The 16,758-nt window shown below is 38.4% G+C and overlaps 1 protein-coding gene and 1 long non-coding RNA gene across 9 annotated transcripts in view; one reads left to right on the top strand and one right to left on the bottom strand.

The window, feature by feature from the left end:
- The window catches only part of LOC138741049 (uncharacterized), a 65,281-nt gene extending 64,179 nt beyond the window's left edge, over positions 1-1,102 (top strand). The window contains exon 3 of the long non-coding RNA XR_011343297.1: positions 987-1,102. This is a non-coding gene — a long non-coding RNA (uncharacterized lncRNA). The remainder of the gene's footprint in view (positions 1-986) is intronic.
- opcml (opioid binding protein/cell adhesion molecule-like) overlaps positions 1-16,758 on the bottom strand; it is a 1,099,456-nt gene that overhangs the window by 210,909 nt on the left and 871,789 nt on the right. The gene's annotated exons all lie outside the window — the stretch shown is intronic.

The raw sequence follows: 16,758 nt of genomic DNA, 5'->3' as shown, positions 1-16,758 counted from the left end.
GGTGCTGAAGTATTTCTGATCATATCAGAGGACTGCATCTGGAGCTCGGGTTGCCAATGGTTTGAACTGGAGTCTGTGCAGCACTGAGAGGGGAGAGGCACTGGAGATGAATGGATGGACACTCAGTGGCTCTGAAGGAACACTTCTTTGCTTCCCTTTCTCCTAATGTTAGGGGCACCAGGCAAAGCTAATAGTGACTCTTTGCTTTAATGCAGGCAAATGTTGAAGCATATCCTGTGTATTAAATTTTTAATGTATTATTATGTGACAATAAAAGAAACCTTGAATCCTGAACTTTGAAATGTCAAGCAGCTGAACCCCAACAGGAGTCCTCATTACCCAAACATTGATTTTTTTTGACCACCCTTGACTTTTGATCTCACGATCATCAATATGACCACAGATGTGAACCATTCCCAAATACAAAACTACTCCATAATCTTTGGTACTGAACCTTGCTCTCTGCCTCGACTCCAATCTCTGCATTAACTCCCTGAGGCCCGTCACTCTTCCCATCCTCATTAGATCTCAACTTGTACAAACCTCATTGTGGCCAAACCTCTTCACTCATCCTGACATGACCATTTTTAAAAATCTCAGCACGATGACCTCCTTTCTCTCCCCCACATCACAGAACATAGTTCAACCATCCTGATGCCCACATCTCAATGCAACCTGCCCACAGATTGCCTTTGAGAATGTTGCAGTGTGCAAAGCCAAAGTCGTTTCACACACACTTTTTTTTTTAAAACCAGGCTTAGGCCTGTTGCAGTACTGAATTTTCCAACAGCATGCATGCAAAAGAAATATTGGTTGGTCAGCACATGATAGGATCTGGGAATCCTGCTGAATTACCTCTTGCTCTGATGTGCTGTGAAACTGAACCATTTCTGATTCAATCATTAAATTAACAAAAACCACTGGATGTGCACTGGTGATCTCACTGAGCATGTACCATCATGATTCATGGAATTTTCCTCTGTCAGTACGCAGTTCGCAAATGGTGTGAATCCCAGCTACTAGAATAGATGGTTTCGTTGAGGCAAATGCTCACTTATTTCAAGGACCACTTCCTCATTGGTGATCTGGAGTTCATCTCTACAGAAGGTGAGACCTGCTTCTATTTTCTTGGAGGCAACAAATAACACAATGCATTTTCTGTTGGCTGTCACCAGGTATTGAAGCAACAACTTCGATAGTCTCACTAGCACTGCTGACTTAACCTGTTTAAACTGATTGATTGTCACGTTCTCGCCTGTCTGCTCTACTCACACATACTGGCTTATTTTGATCTCTGGCTATCCCCATTACCACCATTCCCTCCTTCCATCAAACCCATCCCCACACCGCCAATCACCCAATCTTAGGTAATGTACTTCACTCTGGCCACAAAAAAGTTGAAGCAATTCCAGGGCACCCCCAAAGGAATGAATGAATCCAGCATGAGCCAACTGCGGCCCAAATGAGTGTGTGTATATTTTTGTTTTAATGCGATGATCTCCACAAGGCCTAGGATTTAAGGCTGAAGATGCCTTTCCCATTGTCTACATTAAAAAAAAAACACTTTGGCCCATGGCATCACACAGACTCAATATAGATCTCATGAGCAGCACTGTTTTAATGTCCACTTTGTCCCAATACAATAATGTTTAAAGTTTGGAACAGGGATCAGCAAATATATTGTGATTTTTTTTTGGGGGGGGGGGATCAATTCCATTTTTAGCAGGCTGGTTATTTTCAAACCAGAAGACTTAAATAATGCCACTTTATAATGGAAATTGACTTGCCTTGTGGTCATTTTATGGTCAGTGCAGTTTGAACAAAATATGACGAAAATGCATTCTCTTTATATTATTTGGTTTGCATACAATATGATTACACACTTGAACAATAAGTAGCAAAGAAATGAAATAATCATGAGTAAACATGTTTTCATTCCCATACAGGGAAGGCAAATAGCAATACTTCTTCCAACAACAGAAAAATCATTCTGGTTGAGTGCTTGCCTAGCAGGCGTAAAAGCCCAGTATTATTAAAAAAAAGATCATGCTGTGTTGATGGAAAATGGAAATAAATACAAAATAAATCTTGACAATAAGAGATGGCTGCATAGCACTATATAATGATCTTAATTTCCACTGTTTCTCAGAAGGTGGTTATCTGTGGAAAGATCTTCAGAATATGACTGGAATGAGAAATAAAAAGAATATATTCAACAATCTTCAGATAGGAAAAGCATAAATAATAGCAATATTTCTTTCACACAATAGAGGAAAGATAAGGTGCATCTGTTACATTTGTTAGATTATCATCTACATGTACAATAATAGATACCTTCATTTCAAAATCTATCTAAGATGTGGTCAGTAATCAATCATACTGTACTTAGTAGGGATATGAGAAGCACTGCTTTACCTGTTGGTCACGAAGCTTGTGGTAAAAAAGAAATAAAAAAAATAAATACCAAGTGGGGTTAACTCACAAAGTAATAACGCCAATATATTTCTCCCAATATATTAACCCAAAACTGATGAGAAAAAAAAACAATAACTGGAAGGGATGGAGAAATGATAGTAGGCTTTGAAAAAAGCACGCGTTCCAGGGAAAAAAGAGAGTGCTTCTGTGACTGCCATCTGAACGATCAAGGTGTCCAGGTCGATTACCTTTGGAAATATTCATGTACAAACAATTTTGCTTTCATTTATTTCTTTGACCATTCAAATTATGAATTCAGAAAAAAATTTTGATCAAAATTGCTGGCGTTGTTAATCATATGGCTTTACTGTTCGAGCCTTCCAGCATGTCCTCTCTCAATGTAATCTCCCACCTCTTTCATATCCTTCTATATTATGTCTGAAAATTGGAACTGTCTACTCAAAACCAAGTCTCAACAATAACAGTTTCACTCATTAATCCAGGCATCGTGCTCATCAGCCTTACCTTTAATACTCCTTGAATTGAAATACACACTACAGCCCATCAGCCCTACAGCGTCCTTTAACCTGGCCCATCCTATTCCTCCAATCAGACATACTTGACCTATACTCTTGTTGGGGATACTGTATTAGCATGGATAGAGGATTGGTTAACTAACAGAAGGTAAAGAGTTTGTAAATTGGTGTTTTTCTGGTTGGCAATCAATGGTTAACGGTGTATCTCAGGGTTTGGTGCAGACTCCACAATTGTTCACAATGTACATAAATTATTTGGAAGAGGAAACCAATTGTAGGTTTTCTAAGTTTGCCAATGACACTGAATTGATCAGAAAATCAAATTGTTTCATGAATGCAGAGAGTCTGCAGAGATATGTAGATAGATTAGATGAGTAAACACAGTCTGGTGGATGGAGTACAATGTTGGTAAATGCAAGACCATCCAATTTGGAAGGAAAACGAGTAAATCAAATATTATTTAATTGGTGAAGACTCGGAGTATGCTATTGTGCAGAAAGACCTGGGACTGTATTTACCTGAATGATGAAAGGTTAGTTTGCAGATAACCAAAAAGGCAAATGAGGTGTTCTTCACTCCTTGAGAGATTGAAGGGATTGAATTTAAGAGCAGGAAGGTTCAACTGCAACTCTACAGGGTACTGGTAAGGTCGCACCTGGAGTACTATGTCCATTTCTGGCCTCCTTACTTAAGGAAGGATATATTGGCTTGGAGACGACGCAGAGGAGGTTCACCAGGTTGTTTCTGAAAATTAGAGTGTTTATTGAGAAGGAGAGATTGAGTAGTCTGGCACTTAATTCATGAGGGCAGCTCTTACACAAACATAAAACAATGAAAATGATAAAAGAAACAGGGGGGAATGTTTCCACAGGTAGATGATTATAGAACTAGAGGAATAGCCTCAAATCAGGGGAATAAATCGAACACTTCTCTGGAGGAAACAAATCCTGAGGAAGAACTATTTCTCCCGTAGAGTAGTAAATTGGTGAAATTCTCTGATCAGATGGAGGAGAGATTTTTGAAATAATAGTGGAATTAAGGGTCTTGGGGAATATTAGGGCGGGAGCTACATCTGTGGCCAGATCAGCCATGATTTCATTGAACGACAGAGAGGAATTGCCAGGTCAGATAGCCTTCTCCTGCTCCTATTTCTTATGTTCCCCTCAATCACTCCACTTGTTGGCCAACTGCTCCGGTTTCCATTCCCATGCTACGCCACGTTAAACCCACCCAAGCTGTACCAGAAAACTTCCCACATGGATATTGGTGCTCTTCTTATTCAGGGGCAGCCTCTCACCTGCCCTCAGAGAGAACAATCCATGTTCCTAGCCCCCTCCTTCCTGAACCAGCTCAACAGCTGAGTATTTAACTCCATTATGTGGCACGAGGACATGACAGCCCCTGAGGTCTGGCTTTTGAACATTCTCCCGACATCCAAAATTCTCTGTAGGATCTCACATCTCTCCCTGCCAATGCCATTGGGACCAAATGCACTGGGACCTCTCTGCTGCTCATAAACACCCATGCTCATTCAATGATTTTCCATGTGTCATTACCGATTTCCCACATTAGTTGTATTTTGCTTCAAAAGCTTTCTTATACACTTCACAATTTTACTGCCTTGAAAAAGGATTAAACAACTGATGTAAAACTCACCATTCCACACCAGCTAAATGCTCCATATTGTGCCCTCTGCACAATCCAGACCCTGTCTTTCAAAAGCCTGGATCTGCATCCTTCTCCAGGCAATATTGACAGCGTAGGAAGGTTGAGATTATGAAGGCATATGACTATTTGATTCATGAGAAGCTGAGATAATAACAATATAAAATATTCAGTGAAAAGCTCAGGATGGAAAGTACAGTTCCGGAGAGCGGTAGGAAGTAATTCTAACCCTTTCCTCCCTTTTCCATTGATCAACTGTGTAATTAACCAAAGGGCAAAAGACTAAACTTCCTCAGCCTGGCTCATTGTTTATGTTCCTCATTTCCCTCAAATAATTTCCACAGATTGAAATGTCCTCTCATGCAGCCCTGGAGTCTGGAGTTGCTGAATGATCTCCTGAGGGACAAGAGGCTGCCCAGTGATATAATGGTGTGGCATATAGACCAGGACAAACCAAAGCACAAAACCACTTGCATAGATGACAAAGCCCCCTCACTTGGCTTTCCCTTATTGCTATTAATAATTCTTAGACACTGAAGTTAATTAAATTATTCAAATTCCTTCATATTTTGAATTAAAACAGCATTAAATCATAAAACATGAATTCAATTGATCAACAAACATCAGTGATTTAAATAAAAATTAAATTAGAATGTATTAAAATTATGAAATTTAAATAATCTCTAATTTTAAAAATGCCAACCAAAATACTCTTGTATAATTAAAAACAGCAAAGTAAACCACAAATAATCAAATGAAAATTTCTCCCCAGAATTATGTAACTCTGTGGCCTTATTAGTTCTTGATTTCTGGTACAGGATCCAAGACAACATTTCCCAGTGTTCATGTTGGAAAATTGCAGCATGTTTTTGCTTTGCCATTGGGTGCCAGCTGGGGAGCACAGCTCAGAGAATACCAACAGAACTTGGTCAATCAATTCAGGACCTCCAAATTTGCCTCCGTTCGCTGATATATCTGTTCACAGAAGCCCCCTCATATGGTGAGAGCTTTACTGTTTTCATTTCCAGTTGGAATCTCACTCTCTGAGATCAGACTACATTCAAATTGAATAAAATAACATTTATTTCAGATTTATCAAAGTCTCATCACAGATTCTGGCCTTTCCAGCTCACATCATCCATGTCAATCTTGATGCCTACCCACACTAATCCCTTTTGCCAAAGTTTGGTCTAGATCCTTCAGTGCCTTTCCTACCTAGGGTCTGTTTAAATGCACTTTAAATGCAGTAATGGGATCTGCCTCCATTGCCTCTCGTGGCAGGTTGTTCCAGAAACTCACCACCGTTTATGTGAAAAATGTAACTCAGACCTCCTTTCAAATGTTCCCTTCTCACATTCAGCCTAGGCACTGAGTCTGGAATCTCCTATCCTGGAGATAAAAAAAATCTTATTTGTTAGAATTTTATGAACCTCTTTGGGGTCACCTGTCAGATTTGGTGAGAATAAACCAAGCCTATCCAATCTCTATGGGCAACATCCTGGTGAATCTCTTCCCAAGTTCAAGTTTATTATCATCTCACTATACATACACACTATGCAGAAAAGTTCTACATTCCCTCTAGTGCTGGCACCTAATTCTTGTTGTGCAGCAACCAGAACTGTATACAAAACTGTACATAATTCAAGACACACACATACAGCTAACAAATGTTTTGTACAGCTGCAACATAACATGCCAACTCTTATGCTCAATGCTTCCGCCAATAAATGCACGCATCCCAAAGCCTTTATCATGACTGAATCCACCCATGTTGCCATTTTCAGAGACCTCTGGATTTGCACTTCAAGGTTTCTCTGTACATCAACTAATAAGGTCCCTGCCATTTACTCCATGTGATCTTCCTGATTTTGACTTCTTGAAGCACATAATCTTGTGCTTGTCTGGATCAAATCTGAGCTGCCATCACTCTGCTCAGCTTCCCAGCAGATCTGTCCTGATGCATTCTTAGTCTAGTTTCTGCACTACCTACAACTGTACCAATATTCACGGCATCTGCAAAATGACGAATCATGGTCGCTACATTCTCACCCAACATTGATACAAACAACCAAGGTGCCAGCTCTGATCCCTGCAGTACACCACTTGTTATGGGTTTTCAGATGGGAAAACTCTCATCCAAAACCACTCTCTGCCTCAATTACCCAGCCAATTTTGAATCCAGGTTGCCAACTTGCCTTGGATCCCTTGTGCCTTACCCTTCGGAATCACTGCTGTGTAAAATGGCAATTTTTCCCAGTCACCTCCCTGTCTGCTCCACATTGCCATCTTTTGTTTCACAAAAAAAAACCCAATTAGATTTGTGAGATATGATTTCCCCAGATAAAACAATGCGTACTTCAATCAGTTCCTGTTTTTCCAGATGAACAGTAATCCTCTCCCTCAGATTCTTCTCCAACACTGATGAAAGGCTTACTAGCTTGTATTTTCCTGGCTTGCTTTGGGTTTTTATTTCAAATTATTGAGAACAAATTACTTGGGAAACTAGACTAAATTCATAAAATTTGGAGCCAAGATACTTACCTGTCAGGAGATTCTAAAACTAAAAATCTAAAATGTAACTCCAGAAACCGAATACGACTTCATTGTAGTGCATATCTCAACATTTTGATTTTTTTTATATAAGAATTCACCCTCATTGCAAACCCACAAGTTCCCATACAGGAGACAGGAAACTTGAAAACACAATTTCTGTGGAAGATAGGAGGTGAGAAAAGTGATCTGGCTTTGCCAATGCACTGCCCTTGCCAAGAAATCCAGGGCATTTTGAGGACGAGGATTAATTTCCTTTGATATGGTAAACCGAGAGTTTCAATCCAGCATGGAGTTTATTGATATGGATTGGATGGAGAATTGAGAGTTGGAAGCTTTCTGCTTGCAGGCATAATTCAAGCTGCTCAGGATGCGCATGTTAATGTGTTAAAGACAACCTCCATCCAGACATTTATGAATTGACTCGAAGGCCTGGAACCAACAGGTAATGGACAAGGAAAGCACGTTTCATACCTTCAAATTTCACTGGGACCTGGTTTAATAAAATTACTCAATTTCACTTGTTTAAATTTCACTTTAATCAGTAAGATTTTTTTTCCTGCGGTGTGTCCATGGGAAATAACCAAGAGAAATGCCAGAAGACATAACTGGAACAGAAATGAGGACTGATTTTCACATGATTTTCATACAACTTTGTCCTATTTTTGCTGGAGAAAGCATTTAAAATCAGAGCAGAAGCTTCAACATTTCCAATTATCGTTAAAAATAAACAATAAATTCATTTTCACATCGACATTCAATAATGTTTCTGCTTTTCAAACAGTAACATCATTCTCAATGGCTTTCATTTGTATTGTTTTTTTAATTGGTTTGAGCAATGCTCAGTTGGCACAATGTCACAGATTCTAAACTAGAAACATTTTTATTTTGAATTTATTAACTGTAAACATTTACTCAGAACAATTAAATCCAGGAGTTATCCAGGTTCAATGGTTCTCCAATATACCTTTACAGGGGCTTCCGCTCCCCCCACCCACAAGATCTGATGCCAACAGCACTAATGTGACAAACAGCTCAAAATAATCAATTTCTCTCGCAGAACACTTCTTGAATAGTAACATATATAATGAACACATCAGGAACAAACATTACCTAAGTTGATGGCAGGAGAAGAAAAGAAAAGAATGGACTCAGTAGAATTTCTGGTGTATTTTTGTTGAATGACAACATTGTCTGACTGAATTAATGCAAACTAGATTGTATACCTAAAATGGATGAGAGGGGGGGGGGTGGGGGGTGGCTTGGGAGGAGGGGGGGGGGGGAGAAAAAGTCACTGTATATGTGTGAAAAAGAAAAAAGTGTATATCATGGCTAATGTGATTTATGGTGTGAAAAATAAAAAAAAAGAAGTAATTTCTAATTGTCATTTTGTCAGATATAAAACAATTTTCTGCTGCTTTAATACACAATAGTCAGTGACAAAAACCAAAATGTTCAATTTAATTTTGATCACTTTTGCAAGAATAAGATTCATTACAAAATCATCTTCATTGTATGCATTTTTTATCTCACGGACTAAGAGAAATTTGACTATTACATATTGTTTCTCACATTTCCTTATGACAGAGAAGGCCATTTGGCCTATCAAAATGATGCCGTCCGTCTCAGTGCATTCCAATCCATCCTATTCCCTCACCTATTTCTGTGTAGCCTATTCTCTCTTACATGCCTATCAAACCCCTATTTACAAATTCATTACATCTGTACATTACATATGTAGATGCTAATAATTTCTCACATATCATCTTATTTCCTAAACACCTATCCTTATATTGTTACGAGCCCAGAGAAACCCAAAACCCAGCAGCAATAGATATTCACCAAGACAAATGGTTATTTAAACAAAAGTTGCTTTTAATTATCTTTAAACATGAAAATAGAATCAAATTTTAACTTATCACAATTGACTTACTTAACATAACTTAACCCCCTTCTAATTCTAAGTGCACATGCATGTAATGTGTGCAAAAGTTCAGAAAAGTTATTTGGTTCACAGTCCAATCTCACTTCTCCTTCCTCCAAGTTCACAGATTGCAGGCAATTCTAATACAGTGCACAGAACTTCACATTTATTAAGTGCTTGAAAGGTAAATGGAAGGTTCTTGTCGGTTTTCAGAGAGAAATTTGTCCATAACTGATTCCTTTTTAATCAGCCACTCCAGTGTCTTGCTGATGAAATTGTCCCCTTCAGGGTTCTCCAAATGATAAACTCTTTCCTTCAGGTCACCATGGATTGCTTTTTTGTTTCTCTTATTCCAAGTGAAACATTAGACAGCCAGTCCTCTCCTTTTGCATAAACCACAAGGGCTTTGACCAGACTAAACTAAGCACTTACAAACCTATCTTCCAAATGAGGCTTTCCACAAGCTTGCCAGCTTGTCCTGTTCCAGTCCCAGCTGCTGTTACTGGCTGTAAAACTGTAGAACTGATCTCTGAGTGTGTGTCTCTCTCACATACACACAGAAAGCATCTTTGACTCTCTCTGTTTGCAAAGCCACATGACCCTCTTAAAACAGGTCCAAACAGAAGGTGGCTTCGACAAGCTCTTTTATCTGTTGCCTTTTTGTAAATAACAATCCATTAGTGAAATCTATTGGGCACTCTCCAAAGCTCTTGCAAAAGCTGTGGAGCCAATATGTCTAGCATTAGCAGAGCTCCCAGAATTTGAAATATGATCTGTTTTAAAGTGTTTGTATGTAACCTATTCTTACAAACCTTTCCTAATTTATCTCCCAAAAACATGTCTATATACTCGGTTACAATATGGAAACTTTACTGCTGCCAATTCTCACACCAATTCAGTCAACAATTAAGATCACAGGAAGTTAAAGAAAGTAATCATTGTGAACATTAGAATATAAATGTGCATATTTCGCATTGAAGGGCACGGAAACGTGTTTGAACAAATTAATTGCCACTCAAAGAAAGATGTTATGATTATAAGTTTGACATTTTAAACTAAAACAAGAAGAAAAATTAGATGACCTCAAAGATATATCAAAATTGAATTCCATTCCAATATCTACCATGCATTTTAAAAACATAGCGGGGTACAAGATGAATAAACTTTCCACTAAATTACCTTCCATAATTTAATGCAACTCTCATCTATTGGGTTCCACTTCAGTGGTAATAAACTATATTTCACAATTCATGTTCACTGCTCCTTATGATTTAATTAGTACTCAAGCAAATATTCAGCTCCAATCCATTACCTAAGCAAAAAAGTTGAAGTAATTGTTTATGAACTGACAAGATCTTTTGATGTTGAATGTTCTTAAAATAACTTTTAACATTTGGAAGTTACATTAGAAACTTAGGAAATGATAACACAATGGAAAACTCCTGTGATAGTACAGACCTATCACCAATGTATATAGTTACAGTATCTAGAGTATGTAATGACTGTGCTTACAGCGATTGGCTGAGAGCTTAGCCACACCTACTGTTTGGGCCTTAAAGGGATGTGTCCCTAGCCAGGTCGGATCATTCCGGACTGGTCGGCCACCTGTGAAGAGCTCCTGTCTTTTGCTAATAAAAGCCTTGGTTCGGATCTTTGGTTCTTTCGACGAGCTCTACAACTCCCACTTGCATAATTCAACATCGCTACAGGATTCATGTTCAGTTGAACAGAACATGCCTGGTTTATTGGCTTCTTGATGAGCTCTCCTGAAGAAACTTGCATGCTAAATTTTCAAATTGCTCATCTGACACACAATTTCCAATTGACACTGTACTGAACTTCCCACCACTTTGCTGTGACACCACCCGAATGTCTTTCAATTTCAACGTCTGTAATATTGCCCAACTCCATGCCTCAGCTCAAAGCTTCATTCAAGGTGAAGTTTATTATCATCCGATTGCACAAATACAACCATATGAAGCAACATTCTTCAGTCCTCAGAGCAAAACATGCAGCCATAGCACACATACAGACAAACAATATAATATGCAGGACAAACAGGCAGATATAAAAACAAGAAAAAAATAAATATTGTTTAGTAAATATTTAGTAAATGGCTAGTGTGAGTAGTTCCTTTGGTTGTTCAACAGTATCATTGCCTGTGGGAATAAGTTGTTTCTCAGCCTGGTGGTGTTGGCTCTGATACTCCAGTATCTCTTTCATGGCAGAAATAGCTAAACAATGCTCTGTGCAGGGTGGGAGTCCTCAATGCTTTTGTCTTTTTACCTTGAGATTGAAACTATCGCTCCTTCCCCTGAAGTTCAATTTGATTTGATTTTTGTCATGTTTCATTCTATTAAAGGTGCTGTAAGGATGCATTTTTTAAAATCATAGTTAGATCACACAGGATTCAGACACACTTACGTGTCTTTCTTTAAAAATATGGTGTCAAGCCAATATTCCAGACTAAAATCAATTGTGTGCATTTGTAACAACCCTAAATCTTTACAGTCCCAAACATAATGGCTATACAGCAACATTTTCAACTCAATTTTATATTGTTAATAATGATTATGAATTCTGTCTTTGTCATACATTTTGAGAGAGGTTGATTTTTTGGATTCTAGATGGACTCTTTGGGCAATTTCCGTCAATTATATCCTTTCTTGAGGTTACCAGAAAGAAGAAATTTTGAGTATGCAATTACAGACACCATGATAATTAAAAGATTTATAACAAACATGTACATCAAACTGCAAGAGAAAGAGAATGAGGAAACAAGCTGTAAACCCAAACAAAAATGGGAACAAGATTTAAACATAAAGATAAAGAATGAAACATGGGAAAGCTATGCTCCGGAACTATGAGAAATACAATAAACACGATGATACAAACATGATACAAAATAATTGGTTACACAGGTAATACACCACGCCCCAAAAGTTAAATCAATGAGACCCAACAGTATCAGACAGATGTTTTTGTTGTAAGAAAGAAACGGGAACAACAGTACATGCAATTTGGGCATGTGAGAAAGTGAAAAAGTTTTGGGAAGATCTAAACCAGGTATTAAATAAAATCACAAAAAGCAAAATACCAAAAAATCAAGAGATCTTTCTTCTAAGTAATATAAGAAGTAAAGAACTTGGACTCGATTTGGTTGGAGCACAAAAAGGATTTATTATGATAGGCTTAGCTGTAGTAAAAAAATGTATTATGTCAACCTGGAAATCAGAAGAGAGCCTGAGAATACAGCAATGGTACATAGAAATGAATAAATGTATTCCATTGGATAAAATAATATATAACTTAAGAAATAACATCACAGTATTCAAACAAATTTGGGAACCTAACATGGAACACAACGGAGAAGTCCTACCGCGGATCTCCACCCCCTAAAATGACAGAAGGAGAAGATGAAATTAACTGACCCAGTGTGTAAAAGTAGATGACACAAATTTCTTGTTTATTTTCATTGTGTGATGACATTGTTTAATGGGTTTAATGTATCATATAGGTTGAACGTTGAGTGGGTGGGGGGGGGTGGGTGAAGGAGGGAGGGAAGGGAGGGGTGAAAAAGGGGAGAAAATGACTGTGTATATTCAAGAGGGAAATGTTTGTGTGTAATTTGGTTAGTATGGTTCATAGTGTGAAAAATAAAAAAAAATTAAAAAAAGAGAGCCTTCTTCATGATTGCATCGTCACATCGGTTCCAGGATAGAGAAACTTATTCCAAGAAAATTAAAGTTATCTACTCTTTCAACTTTTATGCCATTAATGTGGACAGGGCTGCAGATTCAGCTTGTTCTCCTAAAATCAATAACAGCCTGCCTCCTTCATTGTAATCAAGCTGACAGAGTGGTTATTATCTTGGCCCCATATCGTCAGACTTTCAATCTCTTTCCTCTATTCTGCTTTGTCTTCCCTTTGTATTACAGACTCTCCGAAAAGCCATTTGATAAATATGCCAAGATCCACTGAAATGTGAGGAATGGAAAGAATTATATCGATTGCAGTGTCCCGATAGTGGATGAAGTGCATAGTGGGTTCGCTGTGCTCGATATTACGTTTGCAAAGCAAACAGTAATTTGCAAAGCAGGAAAGGTTATATGAGTTCAGGGTTTCCAAACATTTGGCTGTTAACAAGGACTTGTGCTGTTCAGGCATTGCTTTCAGAAACAATCTCCAACTGCTTGCAAGCATCGCTCTGTCATGGATCATTTGTAGAAACATATCTGGATTTACACTCTTTAATGTGATATTACAGATATTTAAGACTAGTTATGGTTGGCAGAAGGGCTCAACTAATGATAAGATTTATGGTCTTGACAAGCCACCTAACCTTGAAGGCTCATACAAGTTACAATGAAGCAATAGAATCATTGCAATATGCATTTAATCTGTTTTAAAGACAAAGGGGAGAAAATGACACTATAAGACATAAGGGAAGAATTATGCCACTCAACCCATTGAGTTTGCTCTGCCATTCAAATCATGGCTGGTTTACCTTGCCTTTTAACCCCATTCTCCTGTATTCTCCCCATAACCTTTAACACCCTTCCAATTGAAGAAACTCAGATTTCAATGTTCCCAATGACTTACCCTCCACACCTATCTGAAATCCACAGATTTACCACCCTGAAAAAAAAATCTCATTGAAATCTCATTATTATCTGATTGTACATAAACAACCTGAAGAAAAACATCTCTCCAGACCAGACCATGGTGTATGAACAAAAACACATGGTACATAGTCTTATCTCTGACTGAAGGGATATTCTTTTATTCTGAGTCTGTGCCCTCTGGCCCAAGATTCTCCCATAACTAGAAACATCTTCTCCACATGCACTCCTTCTGGATTTTTCAATATTTCAATGAAATCCCCCTCATCCTCTAAACCTCAGTGAATACAGGCCCAGAACCATCAAATGCTACTCATATAACAGAAGAGTCTGCACACACTGTGTCTGTAGTCATGGAGTAACTTAGCAGATCACACATCTATAAGGTAACCAACATTTCGGGCTGAGTCCTTCATCAAGGTGTGAGCAAAAAGCAGGCAGGAGCTCCCAGTAACTAACCATTTTAATTCCACACACCATTTCCATGCTAACATGTTTATCAAAACGTGGCCATTCGCAAATTGGAACATCAAGAATGAACAACACCTAATGTTCCATCTGGGCACTCTCCAACCTGGTACTCTCCCACCTCCAGCATCCTTTAAACTCCTTCCCCTGTATTCTTCCCAACAGCTCCCCACCCCCCCTCAGCTCTTTTCACGTACTCTCCAACCTGTATCCACCTATGACCTCTTAACTGTTAGCCTGTACTCCTCCCCTGCCCCTTACTCTCTCCTCCTCTCCCTGCCCCTTGCTCCCTCCTCTCCTCACCTCCTCCCCCTGCCCCTTACTCTCTCCTCCTCTCCCTGCCCCTTGCTCCCTCCTCTCCTCGCCTCCTCCCCCTGCCCCTTACTCCCGCCTCTCCTCGTCCCACGTTTTCAGTCATACATTTGTAATCTGCCTTGTGGCATCTGTACAGAAGACTTATTGATCACGCAGTTTGGGATATATCTGAAGAATAATTTGTAAAATAAAGTGTTAAATGCAGGAAGTTTTTGATTGTTGTTCTTTTGCTCATTTCACACCAGTTACTAACTAATATTTAGAAACTGATTTGTAAGAATCTTAAAAAAAAGGCCATTTGACCCACTAAGCCTGTTCTACCATTTCATTTATTCATGGTTGATCCTCAGACCAATGCAACATTCCCACTTTCGTCCCAAACCCCTTGATGTTTCAACATTGGCATTAATGCAACTGACAAGATTGTACAAAAAGAGTACCAGCTATGAAAGCAGCTTTGCTGATACTGATTATATGTTCCACCAGGAATATCAGGCCTGAAGTCCTTGCTGAAACTATTTGGCAATATCATACATACCAGCACTGGCAGGCACTCACCCATTCCAAATTATCAACATAGTAAATCCTATAAATAGTCACAAGATTAGAGAAGCAATGAAGCGGCCACCCTATCATTTAATGCAAGGATTCTTGCCACCATACAGAATTTAAAGCACATGTGGGATCTTTGTATATCCAGGGATTGCTGCAGAGAATTGGATCGCAGGTCAATCTGTAGGACCGTACGAGAGTTGCAGAAATTATCATTGGAGTCTCCCTCCCCCATAAATGTGATCTACTCAGATAGTTGTCTGAAGAGGACATGCAAAATCATTGATGACTCTTTCCACACTCCATACATTTTTCAGCTGCTTCCATCGGGAAAGAGATACAGGAGGATTAGAGGCAGCACCACTAGGCTGAGGAAAAGCTTCTTCCCACAGGCAGTGAGACTGCTGAATAACCAAAGGAACTGCTCACACTAACCATCGAAGACTCTCATATTCACAAAACAGTATTTATATATTTATTAAATTTTGTTTGGGACTAAAGGGTCTTTGTTAGCACCAGCAAAACAGGAACAACGATGGAAAATTCACGAGGCAATGGTAAATTCTAAATAATAGCTTTTTTTTAATTAAGCCATTAACAACATAACATTTCTTACTTACCTCTAAACTTACTTAATTCTGAATTTAACCTCACTATGCGCAAATGTAAATGTGTGTGTGTGTGTGTGTGTGTGTGTGTGTGTGTGTGTGTGTATGTGTGTATAATTAATGTCCCACTCTGAAAAGTCAATCTTTAAAAGTTCAGCATCATTTTAGTCTTGCTTGAAGGTCTTAAATTCTTAGTTCAGAAGTAATTATAAAGCACTTTTAAACATCATATATCCAGGCCTCTTTACTCACAATGTGGCTATTTTCTTCCGTAATGAATTCACAACCCAAACAAGGGTGAAACAAATGTGGTCATCTTCTTCCATGATGAAGTCACAAACTAGACAAGAGTTAAATGAAGTGGCCATACAAAAATGGACACAGTAGAAATCTGTCATCATTTTTTCAAAGAGACAGTGAAGTGGTCTTCTTTATTTCAAAAGCCACTGATTCTATGTTCCCATTTCACCAGGTGTAACACACAAAACAGCACCAATCTGGTTAATGTAACTCAATCCTGTCTTTCAACCCCTGTATGTCACAGGGTTTTGACTTCCGTCAACTCCCAAAATGACCTGATCACTTTGCCTCTCATTACGATAATATATTGCTCCCATTTCTCATATCACATGGTACGTGATATAATTTCTCTCTTTGAAACTCATAAGGTCTTTTTTATATAAATGTGCTAAAAACATTCAAGTCTACACACCTCCATGAAGTCTGCTTTCCTCAGAACTAAAATGGCTGTGTGTTTGTACAGGTGCTTTTGAATTAACATCTATTGTTTCCAATATCTCAACAACCATCATAACTCCTTTTCATCTTCTTTACTCTAACTTCAATCTGCATCCATTTTCATTTCAAACTGGGTTCTGTCTTCTATCTCAAAGAACCATGTGTGTTTAAAATGCGAATGTGTTATCTTTGTGCCCCTGTAACCACCCAAACTAACTTACTAAGAATACATCTACTAAGACATTTATATATAAGAAATATAGTTTAACATTAAATTAAAGATTAACATAAATCTGTTACAATTTGTATATATGAATACTTGTCCTACGTGTATATGTTTGCTTGTATGTGTGTTATGTCTAGTT

This window comes from Narcine bancroftii, chromosome 8 (assembly GCF_036971445.1).
Source record: "Narcine bancroftii isolate sNarBan1 chromosome 8, sNarBan1.hap1, whole genome shotgun sequence".
Taxonomy (NCBI): Eukaryota; Metazoa; Chordata; class Chondrichthyes; order Torpediniformes; family Narcinidae; genus Narcine; species Narcine bancroftii.
The sequence above is the reverse complement of the archived record's forward strand: the minus strand, read 5'-3'. Positions and strand labels throughout refer to the sequence as shown.